Below are 24,455 nucleotides of genomic sequence, written 5' to 3' on the forward strand. Positions count from 1 at the left end.
TTTCCCCTTACGCTAACAATCAATCATTTACTGAAAGTCTGTCTCATGCCAGCAACCATGGTAGGTGGGAGATGGTAGCAAAAAAAAAAACAAGCAAAAAACCCTCCCAGACCAGAGCAAAAGATGAGCACCTACAAGTCAAGCTTGCAGCATGGCAAGGGCAGCATGTTGGGCAAGCAGAGAAGCAGACAGGCTGATCAATAACAGGTGAAATTTGGGCAGGGCCTTACATGAGGAAAAAGGGATTCTAAAGTACCAACTCAAAAGGAGGTGGAAGGCTGCCGACAAAAAGGAAGAGCGTGAGGCGATAAGAAGGCCAGCAAGGCCCAGGAGAAAGCCGGCCAGGTAAACACCTTCGCCCGATCATTTGCCACAAGGGCAGGGGACCATTTACAGCTCTCGAGAAGGGCTGCTGCCCGACATCTAAGGGTTTTCCTTCACATGAATGAGAACTTGGATGGTTGTCAGAATGCATCGTCGTGGCCAGAGCTCGCCCAGAGCCAGCCCGAGTGTGCGGAGGTCCCAGAACCAACTCCTTCCTTACCTGTATGATGAGAAGGAGCACCTTAACAAGAGGCAAAGACACAGGTCAGCCGTGAACTCAAGACACTGCTTCCCAGTTTACCTGAAAAACAACAGGAAAGAGCCATTTTTGTTAGCTTGGAGCAGCCGGTCTTCTAACAGTCCCAGTAGAAACCTGCAGACTACACGCCTCAGGCTCCCCAGTCTCAGAGCAGAAAACCTGGTCAGGGTTACGTGGCCAAGGGGTTGCGGCATCAGAGACCCGGGTGGAAATCCCACTGTTATAACTTAGCAGCAGGGTGACTAAGCCAGTCTTTAACCTACCTGTGCCTCAGTTTCCTCCCCTGCACTAGCTACCTCACAGAATGATCAACAAAGCCTTCTACATGACAGAAACCATGCCAAGCCGACAGTGGCATGGGTGTGACAAGTTCCCTGCACTCGGGGAGCTGACTGTCCACAGAGACACAGAAGTGCGTGGGTGTTAGTCGTGACCGTGACGCGGTCACCTGCTAGCTTAGCAGGAGCTAACACGGGGAAAGCACACGGGGCAAGGAGCCTTTGCAGAGGCACAAGCTGATCCCAGAGACATCAAAGGAAGCTGAGAACTCCTGGAAAATCTGAGTATTTTTTATGGATGAGGGCGCAAGCATGCACTAAAGCACACTTCCTAAGGGCCATAAGGTTTCAGAGGAGTCAAGTCTTTTTCTTCAAAAACAACTTGGGAAAAGACTCTCTCTGTGGAGGAAGGCAGGTTTCTGCTGCAGGCCAAGTTCGCCTGTTAAGCAAGTACAGAAACAGGATCATTTCCCGAGTTTCTCTCTCCACATTAAATAGACCAGCCCTGACCAGAGTGGCTCAGTTGGTTGGGTGTGCTGGGTGTCATCCAGCAAAGTGAAGGGTTGCCGGTTCCATTCCTGGTCTGGGCACATGCCTGGGTCGGAGCAGGTTCAAGAGATGACCAATCAGTGTTCTCTCTCACACTGATGTTTCCCTCCCTCTTTTTCTCTCCCTTCTCCTCTCCCGAAGAATAAAAAAAAAATTTTTTTAATTAAATAGCCTTAAAAAAGAGCAAAATAATTCCAAGTGCAATTTTGGTGTTTAACCTTAATTTTCATATGGAAATCTTTTTTATTGCAACTGCAAGTTTATGTGAAATGACCATATTAGATACAAATATGGCAGACACATCATCAAGGATATTAAAGTCTTTATCACATATACACACAGAGTAAGTCAATGAGAATCAGTTCTGCCTAGTGCCCCCCCACACCCCAACTGGCGTCCTGGGCTTTTCATGAGCTGCCTTGGACACCTGGGGCCTCTCCCCCCAGTGGCCCTTGGTGACCCGGTGCCCAGCCCTGCCCTCCTTGCACCACACACCCCATCCAGGTCACACCCTCAGTGAGCTGATCTCGAGAAGCATGCTATGAAATTATTCCTACTAAGGTATTACTAACTAATATATTACCTGTACTAAGGATGCTTACATGTTGAATAAGAGGCTCAAAGAAAAACATTTCACCCCAAATCCTCTCATGGTAGAATTTTAGGCACAACAGTCAGCGAGTTCCACCTTTTGGGTAAGAAACCCTTCCTACAAGCGTCCAGTCCCATCGCACTGACCACTTCCTACCTCGCCTGCTTCATACAGCAACTCTGCCCTACGGAGGGGCTGGGGTGGCCCTGCGTCTGCGGACATGAAGGTTAACGCCGATTCAGTGATGTGGAAAGTCCGTCTCCTCAATCTGTCCGTCCGTGTGGATCAGAACCAAACTGTCTGTGGAGGGTGAGGGGCCCTTCGTCAATTTCTGGTCAGCATTTACTTAAAGAAGGGGCATGTGTTATCCACCAGTGTCTGAACCAAAGTCGGGGAGAAAGGGGGAAAAGTTGGCCCCAAGACATTCCTAAGACCTCTGCAGAGGCCCAGAGCTTATAGCCCAGTTTTTTCAAGAATGCCTCAAAGCACTCCACAATCAGTGTCTGTAAAACCTTCCTAAAAATAACAGCTTCAGAAAACTGACCTTACCCTGCTGACAGAGGACTCTCTGATTAGGTCCCACCCAAGCAAGATAACAGGCTCTCTGTGAGAATAAAAGCATGTGTCCAGAGAAAAACGGAAGTGGAGCCAATGGGATGGAAGCCAGGCTTCACCACCAAGTACCCAAGAGGCCAAAAGAACAGGGAAGGGCGCCCCCCAGACCCTGCCGGGACCACAGACTCAGGTAGCTGTGTTTCTAAGTCCAAGTTTCTCTAACCGACTGTTTCTAAAACCTGCCTGGTAAGAACCATCCAGATACTTTGTTTAAAAAAATACAGACTCCCGTGAACCATTCCAGGCCTTATAAAGTCAGGACTGCAGGGGTGGGGTCTGAGAATACATAGTCTAGCCAGCACCCCAGCAGAGCCTCAGGCAAGTTTGAGAAATAATGCTCTAAATGAAGCAATAGGTAACTTTTAAAAATTTTGTAATCACATAATTTCAAAGTGCTAGGGTGTATGAGAAAATACAGGCTTGATTGGAGGAAGTTAGAGCCTTCTTTATCAATTTAAAATTATGGAATATAATCAATACGTAATGAGGAAATTATTGTAACTAAAACTTAGTAGTAACAAAACCTCTCCCTTCAACCCTGTCCTGCCTGGTCGGCCTTCCATCACCGCCCTCCCTGCAAAGCTACTCCTGACGGCTGGTTCAGGCCCAAGTGCAAGGGGTAGGTCTGAGAGCCACCCACCTGATCCCGACAGACACCCACCCTAAGTAACAGGCAATCAATTCCATGTCAGACCCCACAGGCGCTGTCCTGTTTTCAGCCTTTCAGCTTTCAGCCTCCAGATGACTATTCCAGTCTAATTCATACCCCAGCTTTACGTGAAGCCTTGTTACTCCTGCGGTCCACGGGACCCGCGGCACGGACGTCAGGGGGAGCCTGTCAGAAATTCAGAAGCCCAGGCTTCACCCAGGCTTGCTGAGTCAGCCTGCACTTTGAAAAGATTCCAGGTCCTCCTTTTGCACACTCAAGTTTAAGGAGCTCTGCTTTAAAGCATGCAGAGTGCCAGTGTGGGACTTTACCCCCACCTGCAGGACACCCAGGTCACCAGCGTACCCACTTACGCTCCAGACTCAGAGAGACCTTCCCCCCTCCCACTCTGTACTCATGTCTTGTCAGTTTTGGTTTGTCTTGGGGCAAAATCACCAACAGCACAGCCCAGTGACCAGCTGACCATCCAAAGTCCAACTCTTAGGCTGTTAAAAGGAGGCCGTAAGTACTGACCATCTCTTACATTCTCATCTGGCTCTCACATCTTAGAAGGACCATAAATCAGTAGTGACAATCCAAAATCAAACAATACCATGGAATGCTAGCTCTCTTGTTCCAGTACAGTGTTAATGAGGTCAAGGTCATGGGAATGATTAGCTTCCCCTGAATCTTGGAACAGACTCCAACCCTCTGGACTGTGGTTGCCTACAAAAGTTGTGTACCCCTGGTTACTAAGAGGACTCGGAGAATGACAACGGAAAGCTGAACAGAGAAGCACTAGTAGTAAAAGACTCAGAGAACTTGAATGACTGATGAGCAGAAAGTACCAAGGAAGGGCACACAGACAAGGGGTTGGCTGACGTGACAAAGACTGGGGCAGAATTCAACATTATCTGGACAGGCTGAGCAACATGCCAGGATGAGAAAGCTGAAACTGTACAAGAAGTGGGAAGTCCATGGTCAAGATTTTAAAAATCAAATACGTAATAAGCTAGAAGAAATCTAGCCTAATGGCAATTCTTGTTTAAAAATGTTTTCGATTCCCAGGCAGGGCACATGCCTGGGTTGCAGGCCAGTTCCTGGCAGGGGACACACGAGAGACAACCATACATTGATATTTTTCTCCCTCTCTCCTTCCCTTCCCCTCTAAAGATAAATAAATAAAATCTTTTAAAAAAATTTTTTAAATGTTTAACTTTTTAACAAAAACAGGCAAGTTATATTGACTTGTTTTTTTAAAAAAGTAACTGTGTAACTGCTAAAAAAAAAAAAGCTAACATACTCTCATCATCCATGAATCTAATTTCCAGACCACAGGGAGCTGTGGCCCCTAGGAATATACCTGATCGGACCATCGTAAAGAGTTTGCCGCCCACTCTCCCTCCACACAGGAGTACGCCCAGCCTGTCGGCCCTTGTCATCACCACCACTGCTTGCGTTATCGTTCAGTGTGGCTTCTTCGAGGCTGCAGTTCTCCTCGCTGGTGGATTATAGTTAAATATCCCACACATCCACTTAGCTCCCTTTGATGCTGCCCTTTCTTTGCTAATCAGGAAGAGAACTACAGACCTAAGCATACGGTAGAAAAAAACACGTATACAGACAAGACACGTGAAGCACAGCCATTTACCAGTGACCTGCAGTCACCTGTGCAGGCCGGCACGCTGGGCTACATATTCCAGCCTGGATCCACGCAGAATCAGTCATTAGGTCGGTAAATTACAAGTTTCCACTGCAGAAGGAGCCTAAAGCACTACTATGAGAATGAGCAAATGACAGAGTAAGGATCTGCTCAGACATACTTTTCTATGTAGAATCATCTTCTAGGAATAGACAGCCATTTTAAAAAATGGATATGATTTTAGATTGTTTTTAAAGTTGTGAGCCATGTTTTGCTTAAGTGTATATTCCATATACAAACGGTAGTCATTTATTTAAAAAAGACTGCTTACTGGTAAGTTTCTAAGTCTCAGACTACCCAGTCTGTTATTTTCAATTTCAGAAATTTTCATGCCTTTGTAAGGTATATAAACGTCTAATCACTATGTTGTACACCTGAAACTAATATTCTACATCAACTGCAACTAAAAATAAAAAACAAATAAAATGAAAAAAAATTTTTTGATCTCTATGGGCAAAAGAAAATTTTTTTTTTCATTTTGAAGAGGCTAATTTGTCCTGAATCAGTGTGTGCTGAGCGCCACGTACTGCCGATTAAATGAGACCGCTGTCTGCAGGTTACAGCCATCTGTAAACAGCCCGATGCCCCACAGCTGCAAACCAACACGTGAAACCCGGCCCAACTGCAGCCTGCCCGAGGAGAAAGGAAGCTTGAACTCCAGGTGCCCTTGACAGCACAGCTCAACGTGGAAAGAAAATGCTGAGCAATAGGCTCCGTGGAGGAAAAGGAACCCCCTAGTTTTCCAGGCGTGTGGAGAGGCCGCTGCTACAGGGGTGTTTCCCATCTCACTGCTGGTTCCAGTTCTCCGGAACACGGAAACAGTTCTTCAAGCGAAAAAGAAAATCTAACGTGTCAGTACAGTTCCCATTTAACTCAGTACTTATCAGTCAAACAGGTGTTTCTACCTTCAGATGTAGAGACGAAACCCATCCCGGATCACACTTACACTGTTACGAGAACGTACAAAGCACACCTTCAACAAACAGTGGGCCCTTCCCTGCTGTTCGGAAGAAGCTGCCCACTCCGGCTTTGGGTCCCCACACCCAGCTCTGGTCTGGTCCCCTGCTTTTCAGTATTAGCAACTTTATGCAAACAGAAATTTGAATCTTGTTTTAAAGACAGAGACTTGTTACGTAATGGATGTACCACAGATGTTAAGAGATGTGCAGTGTTGTAATCCAAACTGCTGATACAGTTTTATACAACCCCCCCAAAAAACAGTAACTGTTTTGTTCTGATTTTAAAAGTTCTGATTTTAACATGCTACTTACTGAAAATCTGAAAAACAGAAAAATAAGAAAACAGTCACTAGTCCAGGATAACCAGTTAAAATTTTAGTCTGCATTCTTCCGGTCTGTCTGTGGCTACCAGTGTTCCTTTCACGGCACCCCACAAGGGCAGATGTGGGTGAGGCAGTCCTGCTCCCCACACAGACTGTGATCAATAGTACCCCCTGACCTCCCCCACACCCACAGCAGTAAGGAATAATGGTCTGGTCATCCGCCAGTCAAATACTGTGCCTGTAATTCCACAAGCATTCATTGGGACCTACTTTGCACTCTTTTACTTATCCCACAAATGAATGAAATTCAAAGGAACAGCAATAGCCCCTAAGGGCCATATGGTAGCTTCAAATTAAAAAGGCGGAAAAGCCTTGTCCCTTGTGGACAGGAAGACAAAAGTTAGGCCACCTGGTACAAGTTCTGGAGGTTCTGGGTGAGAGCCCTTGTTCTGGTTTGCAGATGGCTGCCCTCCTGCAGAGTCTTCACAGTGAAACCAGGGGAAACCTGACCACCCTCTCTAAGGTGGAGAAATCATGTTGGGGAGAAAGGGTTGTTGAGAAGTTGCAGATAAAGACCCGGGAGTCTCAGATACGTGTGCAGCTGCCTGCCAGCAACCCAGGGTCCCCGTGAGCCTGTGCACTTTTAGGATCGGAGAGATTCAATTCACAACAGGATGCTCGTAAGTCCACAAACAGGGAGTGCTCACACTAACTGTGGTAAAAGCCTAGCTTCACACATCAGCCCGAGTGGCAAATCCTCACTGTACTGCCCTTATGCAGCCAAAAGCTGGGCTACCTGATTACCCCTTGCTGAACTGTTCTCTGTGCAGAGAGACCCAAGAGGAGAACTGTTTTTACCGCTAATGTCCCCTCGGTCAGCGCTGAGCACCGTTTGCTACGAACCCACCGAAACCCTCAACACTCTTCATTCCAATACTGCAACTGGGTACAGAGTTGAGTGTCTATTAATTAGGAAATCATGAGAAGAGTTTTTAAAGTTAGTTTCATTGCACTGTTCTAAATGGAACCTCAAAAGTTCACCCTCAGAAGCCTTATTTAATTTTGATTAAAATGTTTAAAAGTGTCTATCGTGCCACTTCTACTGTGGCATTAAGTCAAAATCAGAACAGACTCATGAAGGAAAAATCAAAACACACTGAGGTTCTCCGTTCTTACCTGCCAAGTCAGGGTCAACGTTAGGTGTTTCTCTTGACCTAGCTGGTGGTAATACAATTAAACGGGAAAACAAGCAGGTAGCATACCTCTTTAGCTACATCCCGCATTTTGTAGATGCACACAAAACCAGTTTACATTCTCAGCAAGTGAAGGTCGCCCTACATTTTCTTATATACAATATATACCTGTATATTGGTCAGCTCAGGCTGCTATAACAAAATGCCATAGACTGGATGCCAAAAAACCATTGATTTGTCACTATTCTGGAAGGGGAAGTCCAAGATCAAGGTGCTGTCAGATTCGGTTCCAGGAGAGAACTGTCCTGTAGAAGGCCAGCCACCTTCTCACAGCCGCAAAGCGAGTGCTCCAGTCTCTCTTCTTGTAAGGACACTAATCCCATCATGGGGGCTTGACCCTCCTGACCTCATCTAGTCCTAGTTATTTCCCAAAGGCCCCACCTTCAAATATCATCACATCGGGTTCTTAGCCAGTGTGGCCCAGTGGGTCGGAGCACTGTCCCATAAACCTGGGGTGCGGTGGAGGGGGCCTGGATGGGGGAAGCCAGTCTGCGGGTTCAATCCATGGTTGGGGTGCACAGGAGAAGGCAGACGACAGATATTTTTCTCTCAGGCAGATGTTTCTCTCCCTCCCTTCCTCTCTCACTTAAAAGCAATGAAAAAATACCCTCAGGTGAGGATTAAAAAATATATATCATCACATAGGGGATTAGCACTTTATTCAACACATGAATTTTGGAAGAATACAGACATCCTGTTCATAAAATAAGTATGTGGGTGTCAATTTTATCAGTTTACATCCTAGCTGTTAAATATGTTCAGAACCCTTCTACACACATTCCTGTAATGATCTCAGTTCAAAAGAACATAAACAGATCTTACCAAGTCTACAAAATAACACCAGTAAGAGTCTGGTCATTTAAGGCCAAGGTCAGGAGTTTGATTATCCCTACTTAGGCCTGTGGAAAGGATGAAAGAGAAAAATTCAGTTGCAAGGACACAGATTACTCTCACTCTGAGCAATAGTTAGTAAATGTTGACAGACCAGGCAACCACTTGCCTCTACTATACAAATACTTCTCTTTCATCCCTGGCCGCAGACCTCTCTTCCTGCTTGTACATCCAACTCTCCACTAGGCCTCTCTCTGGAAGGCTCACAGTTCAGTTTGGGATTCAAGTGAACTCATTACTCCTCGCCATCTCCCCAAACTGAGGTTCCCCACAGCTGCTTACCTAGTAAATAGCACCGCGACCCACCCCAGCAACCTGGACTCCCTCTTCCAAGTGCCCACCCCTGGGAGAGGACCAAAGAAGTGTGGTGAGTCCTCCAGATCTGCCCCCCTCCCTCAATCCCACACCAAGTGGCCTCAAGATTCCTGCAGATCCTCCCAACTCACCTTCTGTCCCCCACCCTGGCCACCTTGACACCTAGCCCACCTCGTGGCCACTGAGTTCTTTCCAAAGCACAATATGACCACGTCATTCACTTGCTGCAAGTTCTCCATCTTCCACACAGCTTTTGAGATCAAGTCCAGACTCCCCAGCTCAGCGCCCGAGACCCTACGACCTAAGACACGCCCCTGTGCCACTGTGCCCGCAGTCCCAGCCACCACTGCCGGTGCCCTCACTACCTTATACCTTTTTTAAGCCTTCTAGACTCCAAACACATTATGATTACATCATGTATTACTGTCAGTTTAAAAATCAGTAACAAAACCATTAAGGTACACAAGGAGCCAAGTTTCTGTTCTTCATTCTGTCAGTCACGCACGCCTCCTACAGCAAGAAAGAGTCAAGTATTTCAAAGGCCAGAGCAGACTCTTCCCTGCACACAGTCTAGGTCTGACAAGCTCATGATAAGATCTGACCTTTGAGTCCTTCTTTGCCTTTCTAAGACTGAGAAGACCAGCTCTGAGTAAAACTGTTTGTTCTCATGGCCTGTTGGCTGTTGGTTCTAGTCAGCCAGTGCTCAAACTGGACACATACTTTTATAAAGCTGAAAGAAACATGCTCCCCTCTGTCCCTTATCCCTACAAAGGGCGCAGAGGACTGACTGCCCTCTGCCACCACCCCTGCCAGGTCACTTCCCTCTAAGCAGGTGGGCTTGTGGAAGAGAAGCATACCCAGCCCACTGCTTTCCAGGTACAGTATCTTCTGATTTAAAAAGGGAGCCCCCAAGGTGGTAGAGGTCCTTTGCTCACAGGGTTTGCTTCTCTGACTATTGATAGAATGTGCGTTCTGGGGTGGGGGGGGGGGGCTTGCTCTTGGTTCTTGCTGTGTTTGTTATCAGAGGCCAGAACAGAGCCACTGAGGCCCACAGGAGAGGCTCCGTGGGTATTTGCTGAAGGACAGAATGAAAGAATGGATGGATGATTGAGCAAACAAACAAGCATTCCTCTCAAATTAGAAAGGCAATACACAGCATAGTTCCCCAGCTCAAAAAAAGCTATTTTGCTAAGAATGCCTTTTGTTTACTCTGCTCTTAGGTACAGCCTTAGTAAAAAACTGAGCAATGAATCATTAACCTAAAGAGATAATTTCTAGTTGGTTTTTGAATTCTAAAGATTAGATATTTACTTACTACTTGTATCTTTCTAAGAGTAAGCACTGAGTAAAAACATAGCTTTTAGGATTACAACAGAGGCACTCACCATATCCACCACGAAAGTTATTTTTTCTTTCCTCAAATACAATCTGGATGTTTACTTTGGTGGGACCTGGACCTCAGAATTTACCACTGCAAGGGGACAGTGAAGCCTGGAATTGCAAACCACACCTGTGCTCTGGTCCTCAGATCCACACAGAGCCTGCACAACACACTCCTTGAAACCAGAGTCCCAGAAAAGACTGACCAGATTGGGGCAAAAAGCCCTGGATAATGTAGCTCAGTGGACTGAATGCCAGCCTGCAAACCAAAGGGTCGCCAGTTCAATTCCCAGTCAGGGCATATGCCTGGGTTGCAGGTCAGGTCCCCAGTAGGGGGTGTGCAAGAGGCAACCACACATTGATGTTTCTCTCCCTCTCTTTCTCCCTCCCTTCCCCTCTCTCTAATGAATAAATAAATAAATAATTTATTAAAATGGGCCAAAAGGATACAGCTTGAAGTTCTAGAACAACCCTGGGTGTGGCTCAGACCCTGATGGCTACAGGCCTCAACTCAGGGTCTGCCTTAAGCGGCAGTTGCTCACTCTAAAACCAGGCACCCTTGCATTCCACCTCTCAGACAGGCACTGCTTTTTCCTGGGCACTTGGAATATTTGACAACCTTCATTAACACATTCTGAGCACTTAGCCAGAGACACCACCCAAGTCCTATACAAAAGCCATCACAGTTACTCTTCAAGGTGACTCTTTGACTTGAACCCTTATCACTACCATTTTACAACACAGAAACCAAGGCTAAGAGAAATTAAACAACTTGTCCAAGCTTGAGATAGTGACACCTCTGGGAACTCAACAGCCCCAGTTTGGGTCCCCTAATATTGGTCTCCTAGTTTGTCAGTTCTTAGAATTAAAAAGCTGGGAAGATGTATGTAAACACTGTTCATTAAAAAGAAACACGCACTTTTCTGTATTTTGTTTTCCTATCTTCTACTATGGATTTTTCCTTCCTGCCCTGCCCAGGCACATATGCAGGACTTTCTCGTCAGTGCATCAACCCACACATCTCTGTAGGCTGGCAGGTGCCCTCCGATCTGAGCCCATCCCATGTATGAACAGTAACAGAGTTTCCAAGAAGGCATCACTGTACTCTCATCCACAAAGATCCTTGTTCCTTCCCATAGACAAATTACTGGTTCATGTGTCATGATTCAAATTATACTCAGGAATGTTCGTTTGCAGTGTAATTATTCTTCCTAATTAAACCGCTGTGAAGACAAACGATCTCCCTCCCCACCCCCATCCTCTCTAGGAACACACGCCTGTCTTCTTTCCTGGCCTAAAACGCTGGCTGCACCGGCTCAGACCGCAAGCAGCCACACTACCTGCTCTCTGCGTGACCCCTTGGGGGTGCGGAGGGGGCAATACTATTACAACATGGCATTTCACATGACATTACTTCAAACCCCTCAAGTATTTCATCAGAATCAGATTTCTGACATAGATTAATAACAATTCTCTATCACAGTATGACAGCAAAAAGAAATGAGAATCCAGGGTTTTATTTCTTTTCCCTATATTTAAAACATTTAATCTCCCCAGCAGCATCTGTTTTCTATCTCTTAAATTTGAAAAGGAAAAGTTGTTTTTAAAGAGGGCCAGTAGAAAGGACCAGGAAAGGGCAATTCCAAAGAAATTAATGTCTGATCACAGCTTAAACCTGGCGTGGGTGGAGCTCTCAGGCAGTGGGTGAAGTGCAGTAAAAAGTGACGTGTGTACGACCAACGTCGCTTCGGACTCGGTCACCCAGATTCAACTCCCAGGCCCGGCTCCGCCAGCGCCCCCCGCCCCTCCCCCTCCCGCCCACACCTCTGCGCGGGCTGCACACACACTTGTCCATAGGGGCCGCTTCGCGGTTTCAGACAGTCCTACTTTTGCATGTGGGTCACTGATAGCAACCTACAAGCACGCACACAATCACAGTGGAGAACACGGGAAATGCAGGAAATGCCCGGGACAGGAGCGAGGATGGGGGCTGGGGGTAAAACTTCGTCTTTACGCCGCTTTACTCGCATCGAAATAGAGCGTGGACACTCCCGAAATAAAAGTTGAACGGGATTGTAAGGGGGAAAAAAAAAAACAACCCTTTTGCTTTTCTGAGTTCAAACAGCACTAGACCGCTGAATGGAAGGGAGGAGGGGAAAAAACCTTTGTGCCTAAAAACATCCAGAAACACAGTCTTCCCCAGTCCTTTGCCCCATCCCATGGGCTCAACCCACCCGCTCCAGACGGGGTCTTCCCCTCTCGACGCCCACCTCCCCCCGCGCTGCCCACAAATATGCAGCCCGGATCGGAGAAGCAGCTGACGTCTGTGGCCGGCGCGACCCACACACCACAGACCAGGCTCCGCGGGCGCGGTACCAGGCGCGCCGAGCTGCGCCCCGGACCCGCGCGCAGCGGGCACGCCGCCGGCCGCGCCGGCTCCCCGGGAAATCTCTGCTCCGGGCACAACTTTTTTCCACTCCTGCTGCCCGCGGCCGCGGCGGTGAGCGAAGAAGCAGCTGGTTCCCTCCCATTCCCAGCTTCCAACACTCGTCCCACTGCAGCTCCCCATCCCGGTCCTCCTCCCTCCCTGCGGGCTCCGTGGTCGCCGGAGCGGAGTTCTCGCGCCACCCGCCCGGCGCGCAGCCCGGTCTCGCCGGCCGCGACGGTTCGGCCAGCGCCCTCGCGGGGGTCCGCCGCCTGCCCCACCTGGACGGAGACGCAGGCTCTCCCTCCTGCAGCGCGCTCGGGGTCGGCGGCGCCAACTCACCCGGCCGCGGCTCCGCGGCTCCGAGCGCGCAGCCTTCCCCAAGCCGGGGCTTTCCGTTACGCCTCCTTGCAGCCACCACTCTCTCCGGCCCCGCCGGGCGCTCCGGGAAGAAGGAGGAGGAAGGAGAGGGGAGGAGGCGGCGAGAGGAGGGGGCGAGGGAGAGGTGGGGAGAGGGTCCACGGGTGGGGGAGGAGGAGCAGGCGAGGCGAAAGCGCCGACCAGGGCCGCCGGGCTCAGAGGAGGAGGAGGAGGAAGAGGGGCGGGGGCAGAGAAAGAAAGAGGCCGCCGAGCCTCCCCGCCCAGGACCCGGCCCCGCGCCGCTGCCCAGTCACCATCGCCGCCTCTGTCCCGCTCCCGGGCCAGGCGTCCGGGGGAGGGGTCGGGCCCGGGTCTCCCCCGGAGCGGGCGGGGGCGGCGGGAGGACCAGGCCCGGCCCCCGGAGGGGAGTGTCCTGCGGGGCCCGGAGGGTGGGGGCGAAAGGGGATCCCCGGGGGGAGGGGCGGGGGCCTGGGCGCCTGTCAGTGCGCCCGCCCCGCGTCCGCGCCTCCAGGAGTCCCGAGCGGCGCCGGGTCCCTCCCGGTACAGTTTCGAGAAACCTTCCGAGGAGTGCGGAGCGCTCCCCGCCCGGCCTGGAAGGCGGGGAGCTTCGAAGTCGGTGTCCGGGCGAGAGGCCGGACTCCGGCGGAGCGCCGGCCCTGGAGCGCCCGAGGCAGGTCCCCAGGCGGGGGCCTTAGCGGGAAGAGCGCGCGTCCGTTTGTCCCGGGGAGTCCGCAGTGGGAAGGTGGGGCGGGGGTGCCTAGACCCACATCCTCGCGGTCCTCTCCCGGGGAGGAGGCTCCAGGCTTAAGCTTCCCTGTCCTGCGAGCCTGTAGGTGAGGAAACTTCGGAAGAACAGTCTCAAAAAATATTTGTAGCTAGATTGGGGTTCTGAAACATCCTCTCCTGCACCGAAATTACGATTTCGGGATGAATTTCTTAAGCGTTTTTGCCGACAGTCTGAAAAGCATGCGTGCGGAAAAAGGAAACTCACTAACTCCCCGCAAAGAGCACAAAATTAAATAGCCACGAGTTAAGGTGACAGTATTCCTTGTCATTTAAACGTCGGGTCGAGGCACTTAGGCAAGGAAATCCTTCTCGTCCTCTTTCCCTGACCTCCTGTCCCCAACTTCTGAGCCCACCGTCTGGGGCACCTGTAACCAGTCGGCTGATCTCAGGTCCCAGCCGTCAACCCGGGCCTCCCTCCTCCATTGCCAACAGCCGCTCACATGACTCTACTTCTAAGCTCTTTCCCGTTGCCCTTCCTTTTCCAGACTACTGCCACCTTCCTGGTTCTCGGTGTTCAGAGGCGTCGTGGCTTCAATGCCCCTCTTTCGTTTCCTCTTTGCTCTGCCATCCATCAGCACAAGCCTACAGGTTCTAGAACTCTGCTCACTTCCTGTTCTAGAAGCTCTTTGACATAAAATTCTGAATCACTTAAAAACTTTTCTGCTAAAAACCACCCACCTACCGGCTCCTGGGACCCTGGCGCTCTCCCCTCGCCCCAGAAGTTTCCATGCTGCATCCATGTGGGAGTTTCTGATGCTCATGCCAGAACTGGAATGCTCTCTTCCATCTTCTCTCACAGCCCAGCCCTGCTTATCTTTATTGAAAGTGAAATTGGAGTACAATATTTATTCTCTAAAAGGATGTGTGTCTTCGTCCCAAAGACAGCAACCATTCCTGGAGTGGCGGACGCACAAAACAATATACAGATGATGTGTTATAGAATTGTACACCTGAATCCTACATAACTAACCAATGCCACTCCAGTATATTCAATACAAATTTTAAAGTAAAAGTAAAAAAAAAAAAATTAAGAGACCCCAGGGATGCACTCATGCCCAGAGGAGAAACCGTGTGAGGACACAGTGAGAAGGTGGCCATTTACAATCCACGGACAGAGGCCTCGTAGGACATCAAACCTGCCAACACCTTGATCTTGGGCTTCTAGCCTCCAGAACTGTGAGGAAATACGTTTCTGTTGTTTAAGCCGCCTGGTCTGTGTATGTTGTTATGGCAGCCATGGCAGACTAATATAAACAGGTATTTATTGGAGGCCCAATGCACACATTACAGCAAGAGTCTCCTCACCTGGTCTGCAGTTATCTGAAGGCAGGAACTGAGCCTTACGTTTCTTTGTATTCCCGTAGATGCTCAGTGACATTTCCCTCACAGAAAGGGACCTGAGCACGTGCGAACTTGCACACACACACACACACACACAAACAAAAACCCAGCAACCACTCCAAAACAAATAGCAGCAAGAGTTTACGAGCCATGTTAAATTCCTAAGAAATATTACAATAAACATAAATATAGGACTTTAGCTTTATAAAAGAATGGATGTAATTGATGAGAAGATTGGAGGGAGAGTCGTTTGAAGGTGCACAGTTAGGAAGATAAGCAAAAAATGTACAAATAAAAGGTAAATTTCCCTGCCCCAATTAGCCCTTCCAAGTTAGAGCTCATGGCCAAACCAATCGAAGAGAAAGAACTTGGAGTGAGAGGGCATCAGGCGTAGTACCACGTGCTCTCCACAACTCACACTCTGCTCTGTGTTTTGCTTGCAGCTGCTCTTGATAGTGCAAAATCTGAGGTGCTGAGAACAACTGCATGTGAACCAATACAACCACCCCAATTCACTAATATCCTTTCCCTGCCTATCAGTCACGAATGAGCTAGTCTGCTGCATATACCCTCATTACAGAAACATGCTGGTAACAGAGCAGACTATACTTACTTTTGTGCTTATAAAGAAGACTGCATATACTTCATTCTATACATCTATTGAGCACTTAAGTGTACACCAGCGGTAGTTCAGGCACTGGCGATGCATCAGTGAACAAAGAGGAACACAAAACTGTTTACCCTCCTGGATATGGATACTTGAACAGGGCATCACAGATGATCCGCATTGTTTTGTGGTATTGCACATTTCATATGTATGCAACTTGAACTGATGCCTCATCTACATTCTAATCTCTCTGAGCGCTAGAGTTGAGCCTTATGTCTTTGTAGCTTTCACAATGTCTAAGATAGTAAATACCTACTGGGGTGTGTAAATTAGGGAATTTACACCCATTTATACCTTGTGCTACTGAATTCACAGAAGAACCACTTGGGAAATCTAAAACTAAAGTTTTCTCAGGCTCTTTCCCTAGGGACCCACCAAGATGGGCCAGGATCATATCAAGACTGTGAAGAAGGTGGCCAGGGTCACCACTGAAAGGCACGACCTGCATCTGGGCTACCACTTCCACACCAAAAAGCTCAAGTGCAAGGCAATCACCGTTATCCCCAGCAAGAAGCTCCACAATAAGCAAGGCAGCTCTGTCCACATCTGATGAAGCAGATCCAGAAAGGCCCTGTGAGGGGTATTTGCATCAAGATGCAGGAAGAAGAGAGATAATTATGTTCCTGAGGTTTCAGCCCCGGATCAGGTGGTCACTGAAGTTGATCCTGACCCTAAACAGATGCTGAAGCTCGGGGACCATGGCAGTCTGTGCTGCCTGCAGGTCCCTCAGCCTGCAGTTGGGATGAATTGCAAAATATCACGTGGAGCCATTCGAATCTTTCTGCTGTGCCGTAATGTCAATAAACCATGGAAAACCAGAAAAAAGAAAAGTTTTCTCAGAACCATGTTTGTTGTTATTTGGGCTAAAATCAAAGCAAGTGTTCCCGGATCAGATCATTTGGATCTGAAGAATAGATAAACGACACGTACTAGGATGTAAGAAGTTCAAGATTAGAACAGGAGGGAAAATAGAGAAGGAGAGAGAGGCTAACCGTTGGAGTTCAAGGAGAAAGTCCCTGCTATGTCCTCCAGAAAGGCAGGCCTGGGGAAAGCAGTGCAATGACAGGAACTTGGGGATATTGCGAATGCTGCTTCAGCCACATTTTCAAGAAGCGCTTACTATGAGGCCTAAGTGAAGGCGAAATTAAAGGGAACCTGCCAAGTTTGGTCAAATGACAAAGAGGCTTTGGAAGAATATGATTATGAGCCACAAGACAGGTCATAAGGTAAAATTACCCTGGGCCTGGCTAAAATGTTGCAATTCTGAATTTGCTTGCCTGTGTAGATCACTCAGTCCTCTCAATGTTATACCCTACCTGGGGTAACTTACAGTAACAGGGCTCAACACTCTTCAAGTGGGAACGCTTTGTAGCCTATTCTGTATATGACTCTGCTTGGAATTTAAATACAATAAAATATGTATTTATAATAGACACATTTGGGATTTTTCATGATTGTCAGCATACTGAACATTGATTAAATTTGCTTATTCATCTTCATAGAAACCTATCTCTCAAGTCCACTATTACCGGCCCTCATTTTAAGAGATGATATTTTCTTATACAGTGATCATAGAATTTCAGTGCTAGACACAAACTTGGAAATCAATGTCTTTTTAAAAAATCACATAAAAATTAAGTGATTTAAACTGAGAATCTTTTCAGGATAACTAGCAAAATTGCAATTCACTAACTTGGTCCTGTGAAAAATCAATCTCTTAAAATTGTCATTCTAGCCCTTGCTGGTGTGGCTCAGTGGTTGAGTGCCAGCCTGGGAATCAAAGGGTTGCCAGTTTGATTCCCAGTGAGGGCACAGGCCTGGGATGTAGGCCAGGTCCCCAGTAGGGGCAGGCAAAAGGCAACCATACATTGATGTTTCTATCCATCTCTTTCTCCCTCCCTTCCCCTCTCTAAAAATAAATAAATAAAATCTTTAAAAAATATATCATCTGCTTTTTTATTCCATGGACCTAATTGTACAAAGAAGCCATCTAAAATTATGACTCCATTTTCCTTGACAAGTATGGGTCGAGAAATGGCAATTTTGAGCACACAGCCTTGAAGGGCTCTACTGATTCAAAAGGACCCTGTCTGTTAACATCAGCGCTCTGGTCTCCGTGAGAAGGAAGCCATCTCCGGGGCCACAGAAAGGGCCTGGCTAAAGTCTCTCACAGACAGTGATGGCACATCTCTGTTTCTGCTTCCATCCAGCAGTTTTTAAGTCATGGGGGGAAAATGAAACTGTAACTACAAAAGAAATTTCTCTGTTTTTCCTGAAATCCCATTACCACAGTGCAGGGCTGTCTGATGAATGAGAATCTGATAAATGCCCGCAACTGAGAACAGACATTACAAGTACCAATAGGCCCAGAAGGTTTTTCAGTAACTGCGTAATGGGAGCGCAGTGGGACCAAGTCCTACATGAAAGGCATGAGCTCATTTTTCCTCTCACATTGATTAGGACAACATCGACAAGAGAACCAAGGAGAAACACGGCCCTCAAAATACACCTTGACTAAGTCACCAAAGAAACGAGCTCGCAGAACTTTGGGCATTTGCTCTCTCATCTTAAAAACTGAGGGCTTTTGGCCACTTTTATCTTCCAGCCGTTGTCTCTGCCTCTTGGTCTTCCTTTCTTCTATAAACGAAGCAATAGTTTTCATTTGCCACTAACTTGTAAAGCAGTCTGCTTTCCTGCCTCTACAGCTAAACTCCATGTGACTCTGGTTAAACTCAACCCAAGAAGGTGCTCTGCTCATTTCCTCCTATTATGTCACCACTACCATAAACAAATATCTCTGGCCCTCATCCAAATGAGCTTACCTCTGAAGTGAGGTGGAAATTTCCATACAGTGAGCATGTTTTACTGCGGTATTACTTTACAAGTTGCATGCAAATTCTGCAACGTCTTAGCTGCTCGTAACCTGTAACTGGCATTCAATTCACTGAATCTTTATTACAAATCTTCACCTGCAGACATTTTCCTGGATTACAAAACTTTCTCAGAAGAGATACAAAACACGAAGAAGCTGGGGGGATTAACTGTCTGAACTGTTCATGACAGGCAAAAAACCACTCAGAAAAGGTGTGCTTTAGCCCTTTGTAACCACAGTGCTGTGCAGTCCAGTCCCTGACTTGTGCTTTCAGGACCTTTATATCTTCTCTTATGAATTATGTGCTACTGTGAAAAATCTCTAAGAGTTAAGGTTGTTTTACTCTGACCCTCATTAGTACCTACAATAAAATTTGGAAAATACTCAGTATGACTCAATTGCAATGCTAAGATGAGAATTTGAGAAAAATACTGCCTTTTTGCCCCCACTGTGAAGAGGACACTTGTTCCTAATCTATATCAGACTAAAATGATCTAATTTCCTTGCCTATAAGGAACTTTTTTTTTTTTTTTTTACTTTCTCTGCCAGTCCTCTTCTTGGAATCAAGGAGCACAAGCATGTATGAGGTCTGTCCAAAAGGTATCCAGCCATGTGCTATGAAAAAGAGAGACATTTATTGATGTAGATTCAAGATACAGGAAACATTGTACAGAGGACAATGACACCTCAGTCCCCTTCAAAGTAGGCACCTTGGGACCTCACACAATTCTCCTAATCACCATCAGCTGCCCTGTCATAGTTTCCTGAATTTCATCAATGGTCTGAAATCTCTTCCCTTTCAAAGGTGATTTTTGTTTTGGGAAAAGCCAGAAGGCACAGGGAACCAAATCTGAACTGTAGTAGGGCAGAGGCACCTGGGTGATTTGATGTTTCTCAAAAAAACTCTCCACTAGACATGATACATAAGCAGGTTTGTTGTCAAGATAAAGCTGCCAATCACCTGTTGCCCCTAGCTGCAGCCTTCTGAATTATCCAAATAGTTTCTGCAGAGAAGTGTTCGAGCTTAATGCAAAATTTCATCCAGATTCGTTGCTCTGCTGTCTCAGTCGTTCTGAGATGGCCACACCAGTAGAGTGAAGTCACTGTTCACACATGTGCACTCCAGTCCACTCTCCTTGGCTGCCAGGTTACATCAGTGTTGCGTGAACCATTCTCATCATAGTAACAATGGCTCAACTTGTTCTGGACAAACCTCATATATTTGTAAAAGTACCAATTTTCCGGCACCCTATTTTCACGTAGTACTAGAATTAGAAGATATATTATTTTCTATTAATAATAAAATATTGAATATTATTAATTATTCTGCCTGCTTTCAAATGGCTCTGGGGTGACTTGTTATTTAAAATAACAGCAAAAGGCCCTGGCTGGTGTGGCTCAGTGGATTGAGCACTGGCCTGCAAACCAAAGGGTTGCCAGTTCGATTCCCAGTCAGGGCACAAGCCTGGGTTGCAGGCCAGGTCGCCAGTGAGGCGTGTGCAAGAGGCAACCACGCACTGATGTTTCTCTCGCTCTCTTTTTCCTTCCCTTCCCCTCTCTCTAAAAATAAATAAATAAAATATTTTAAAAATAAAATAGTAGAAGAAGGTAAGAAATTCTTGTACCAGGGCCCTGGTTTATCAGCTCTGAGCATTAATTTAGCCAAGGTAAGAATGACATACAATGAATAATGTAGTTCTTATGATCTGGTAAAAGAATCATAGTTGTTATTCAAGTTAGGCAAACTTTTTCCTGGCACTAACTTCTAAGAGAAATTAAATCGTGGAAATTCTTACACAAGAAACACTGGACATGCTAGGCTTCTAGGTACAGCATCTTCACTGAGGGGCAGCAATAAGCTTTTGCCCCTAGAGCACAGAGGGTACAAAGCGAACAAGAGATGACAGAATTATCTGTTTTGCTACCATGGCTGAAACTGCGTTATCTGAATGTAACTTCCACCTAGACTCTAGGGCCCAGAGGATAGTGCCCTCAGTTAAGAAAAAAAATAATAAAGGAGCCTTTTCTTAAGCAAATTTTACCAAAAATAAAATTTAAAAAGCCATTTCTTCATTGACTTCAAAAATCTTTCTCAATTTGAAGTCTTCTATTATCTTACATAGAACTCATTTGACAACTATGACCTGTGTTCATGTCAGAACAATTTTGGGAAGGTTTTCAATAAAAACAAGAATTAAGGGCAATGCCAATCTACACAATTAAGATTAGTTCTAGCTTTTCTCCCAACAGAATGGCATTGTGCTATGCTAGTTATACAAAATAACATTCAATCACTTTTTATATCATCTAGATGAGAATAATATAAGCCATGAAATTAAAATAAACCATAAAACTAGTTTTTAGAGTTGAAGAGTGATTTCTTTAAATATTCTGTCAAATTTTGCTGGCAGACAACTGCTTTAAAAATAGTTAAATAAAAAATAGTTACATGAGTGCCTCTTTATTTTCTGGAGTGTCATGAGGAAAAATGTCTGCTTTCCTGAACTGAGCCCCTCTGCTGCCTTCAGGGGTGGTTTGTGCCCACCAGACGTAGGGTAAGGAGTGGCCTCTGGATTCCTAGAGATGACGTACAAATTCCACTCCTGCCAGCACTAGTCACTAAATAATTTTAGGCACGTCAGTGAACCTCTCCAAACTTTAGTTTTTTCACCTTTAAATGATGATAATACTACCTATCATGGGCAGTTATGATTAGATTTATATAATTGTTATTACAGTGCATGCTAAGGCCTCTGCTATAATGCCCAACATATTATAGGTGCTCAATAAATATTTATTCCCTCCCTTTGACATCCATATTCCTACAAGAAGAATTTTTTTCCAGTTCAAAAAAAACACTCTTCCAATTTGCCAATTGCATTGCTTTCTTACACCTAAAAAAAATGAGAATCAAAACAAGGAGATACAGGTATAAGGACAGACATATAGATCAATGGAATAAAATTCAAAGTCCAGAAATACACTCTCACATTTATAGTCAACTGATATTCAACAAGGTGGCAAGACATTTCAATGCAGAAAGAATAGTCTTTTCGGCAAATGGTGCTGGGACAAGTGGACATGCACATGCAAACAATTCATATGAACCCCTACCTCACACCATGCAAAAAATTATTAGTTCAAAATGGGTCATAGACCTAAATATAAGAGCTAAAAGTATAAAACTTCTAGAAGAACACATAGGAGTAAATCTTCAAAACTTTGGGTTAGACAATACTTTCTTAGGTATGGCACAAAAATCACAAGTAACTCCCTCAAAACCCAGGACTGTACTTCATCAGAACTAAAAACCTTTGTGTGACAAGGGAACACCATTAATAAAGTGGGAAAAGAAAAACCATAGAATGAGTTTAAATATTTGCAAAATATACCCAACAAAGGACTTATATCCAGAACATATAAAGAATTCTTATAAGCCAATAATAAAAAAACAGGCCAACTAAAAAATGGGCAAGGAATCAGAATAGATATTTTTTCCAAAGAATTATTCAAATGGTCCATAAGCACCTGAAAAGATGTTCAACATCATTAGTTAGCAGGGACGTACAAATGAAAACCACACTACACACACCAGTCTGAAAAAAATAAAGAAGACAGATAATAACAAGTGTTGATAAGCATGTGGAGAAACTGAACCCTTCATACATCGCGTACAGGATTGTAGATGGTACAGCAATTTTGAGAAAGTTTAATATTTTCTCAAAAGGCGAAACATAGAGTTACCACCTGCCCCAGAAATTCCTCTCTTGATGTTTGCTGAAGAGAAATAGAAAGCCATCTACACAAAAGCCCATGCGCAAATGTTTAGGCAGTATTCTTCAAAATGGCCCAAATGTGAAAACCCATATACCCACCGACTGATGAATGTACAAGCAAAAAGTGGTATATGTGTTTATTTTACTATCCATGTATATTCATATAATGACTGAAAAGCCATAAAAATGAAGTACTGATTCATTCTGTAATATTGGAACTTTGAAATGTTATGCTACATGAAAGAAGCCAGTACCAAAAAACTGTATGTTGTATGTATGATTCTGTTTATAAAAATGTCTAAAACATGCAAACTTCTCAACACAGAAAATAGATTACCAGTTGCCTAGGGCTGGAGTGGAAGTCTGGGGTAGAGGGAAGTGAGGAGTGACTGATAATGAGCATAATTTCCTTTTGGGAGTGACAGAAATATTCTAAAATTAGTCTGTGGTGATGGTTATTCACTCTTATATGCTAAAACCACTGAAATATACACTTGAAATGAGTGGTTTTATGGCATGTGAAATATATCTCAATTTAAAAAAAGAACAAACATGGTGGGAGAAATGGTTGTGTTATCAACAGCCAGGAATAATCTTGGTCAACATTTGCTGCGTGGGAGGAATAGATAGATGACCAGCATGGACTCCATACTCAAAAGGCCTAAAATCTAGGAAACGGGTGTAGTTCAATGAAGATCAATGCATATTGTGATCGCCAGTGGGGCCAGAATTAAGTAAGTAGCTGTAATATGTTGTATTCATCTAACACATGATGCTGAGCACTGTACTAAGCTTAGGGACATGAAGTTTGCCTGTCCCGGGCCTCTGTAGGCACCCAGGCTTTGGAGAGAAGGATCTAGGTAAAAGCACTAGACTAAAGATAAGAGCAGGTGCCACCGGAGCTCGTGAAAAGAAGCAGAGGAAGGAAAAGATGTGAGAGAAGATTCTCTGGGAGGTAGGACATTGTTTTCAAGGACAGGTGAGAATTCCCAAGGCACAAGGTAGGAAACCATTCACAAACAAAGGAGACTGTACACACAGAGGCCCCAGAAGCCCCAGAGAGCACACAGTGGAACTCACAAAGAGGAAAAGTGAGAAGGGATTGACCGGGGCGGGGGTAGATATTAGTGGGACTCCCAGAGGTCCCGTGAAGTTTCATCCGAGGTCTCCGGGAAGCCACTGAAAGTTTTAAATTTCAGGAATGATCAGCTCTTTGGAAAGATTGCTCTGGCTGCTATGTAAGGAAAAGCACGGGGTGAGAGCAAGAACAGGAATGGAGAGAGTGGTCTCCTGGGAGCACGGGGAAGAGGACCTTGATTGCTGGTGGTGGTCGGCTTGCAGCACCAATGGGGTGGTCAGGGAAGGAAAGGAAGTCAAAAGTGACCCCCAGTTGTCTAGGCTGGGAAACACATGGCAGCCTGTGCCAGCCACAGAGGCAGTGAATGAACATGGGACAAGGGGCCGGATTCCTGTTTGCGCATGGTGGCCACCCCTCAGGTGAGTGGAAAGGCCCGTAGGCCTCAGAGCTGCTGAACTGGAGCTTCCCTCCTGAACTCCATGAAGACCAGTGTCAAAACCTGCCTTTTGCCACAAGATTGTGGAGTTGGGGCCAGTTATGCCTTCCTTGTTATCCAAGCCAAGGACAGGCCTTTAGAAAACAAAAGGTGCCAACTTCTATCACAATCACTCAAACTACACCAACATTAGTGCTTATAAATCCTGGCATATTGCATGCTTTCCAGCCAAATGAAAAGTGTCGGCCTGAGCAGGCTTTGGAAAGGACTGCATGACCCACGTGCTGATGGAGGCGGGGAGCCTCTCTTCAGAAGTTTATCCGGGTTGGGTTGAATCAAATATCACTGTCACTTATTATGAGGACATGTGAAATGCACCAGTGATTTGAATCAGTGTTCCTGGTAGGCATCACTTTATTAGCTACTTCAACTTAATAACAAAGAAAAGAAAATGTTACTTTCTTCTGAGTCATTCTTTTGCAGTTATACAACATACTACTTTGGAAAGCTTCGTAACTTTGTAAACCAGAGAAGGCCCCCAGATCCTAATGGAATTATTGATTTTCAAGTCAAAATAAGGTTTCCATGCAACTCTTGATGCATTTAT

At 46.0% G+C, this 24,455-nt stretch overlaps 1 protein-coding gene and 1 pseudogene across 5 annotated transcripts in view; one reads left to right on the forward strand and one right to left on the reverse strand.

The window, feature by feature from the left end:
• The window catches only part of LHFPL2 (LHFPL tetraspan subfamily member 2), a 144,200-nt gene extending 130,937 nt beyond the window's left edge, over positions 1–13,263 (reverse strand). For 3 of the 5 annotated variants that reach the window (XR_005082272.2, XM_037143699.2, XM_037143696.2), the window contains exons 1-2: positions 12,854–13,263; positions 545–625 (exon numbers count right to left, since the gene is read on the reverse strand). The gene's annotated coding sequence lies outside the window, so the exon portion shown is untranslated. Of the gene's footprint in view, positions 1–544; positions 626–3,278; positions 3,438–12,792 lie in introns of those variants that run through there. The other 2 variants (XM_037143697.2, XM_037143698.2) reach the window with 2 other exon arrangements.
• A 2,802-nt stretch (positions 13,264–16,065) lies between these two features.
• Positions 16,066–23,851, forward strand: LOC119048174 (40S ribosomal protein S17-like; annotated as a pseudogene).
• The last annotated feature ends 604 nt before the right edge of the window (positions 23,852–24,455 follow it).

This window comes from Artibeus jamaicensis, unplaced genomic scaffold, assembly GCF_021234435.1.
Source record: "Artibeus jamaicensis isolate MK-2021 breed Jamaican fruit bat unplaced genomic scaffold, CSHL_Jam_final contig_373, whole genome shotgun sequence".
NCBI lineage: Eukaryota > Metazoa > Chordata > Mammalia > Chiroptera > Phyllostomidae > Artibeus > Artibeus jamaicensis.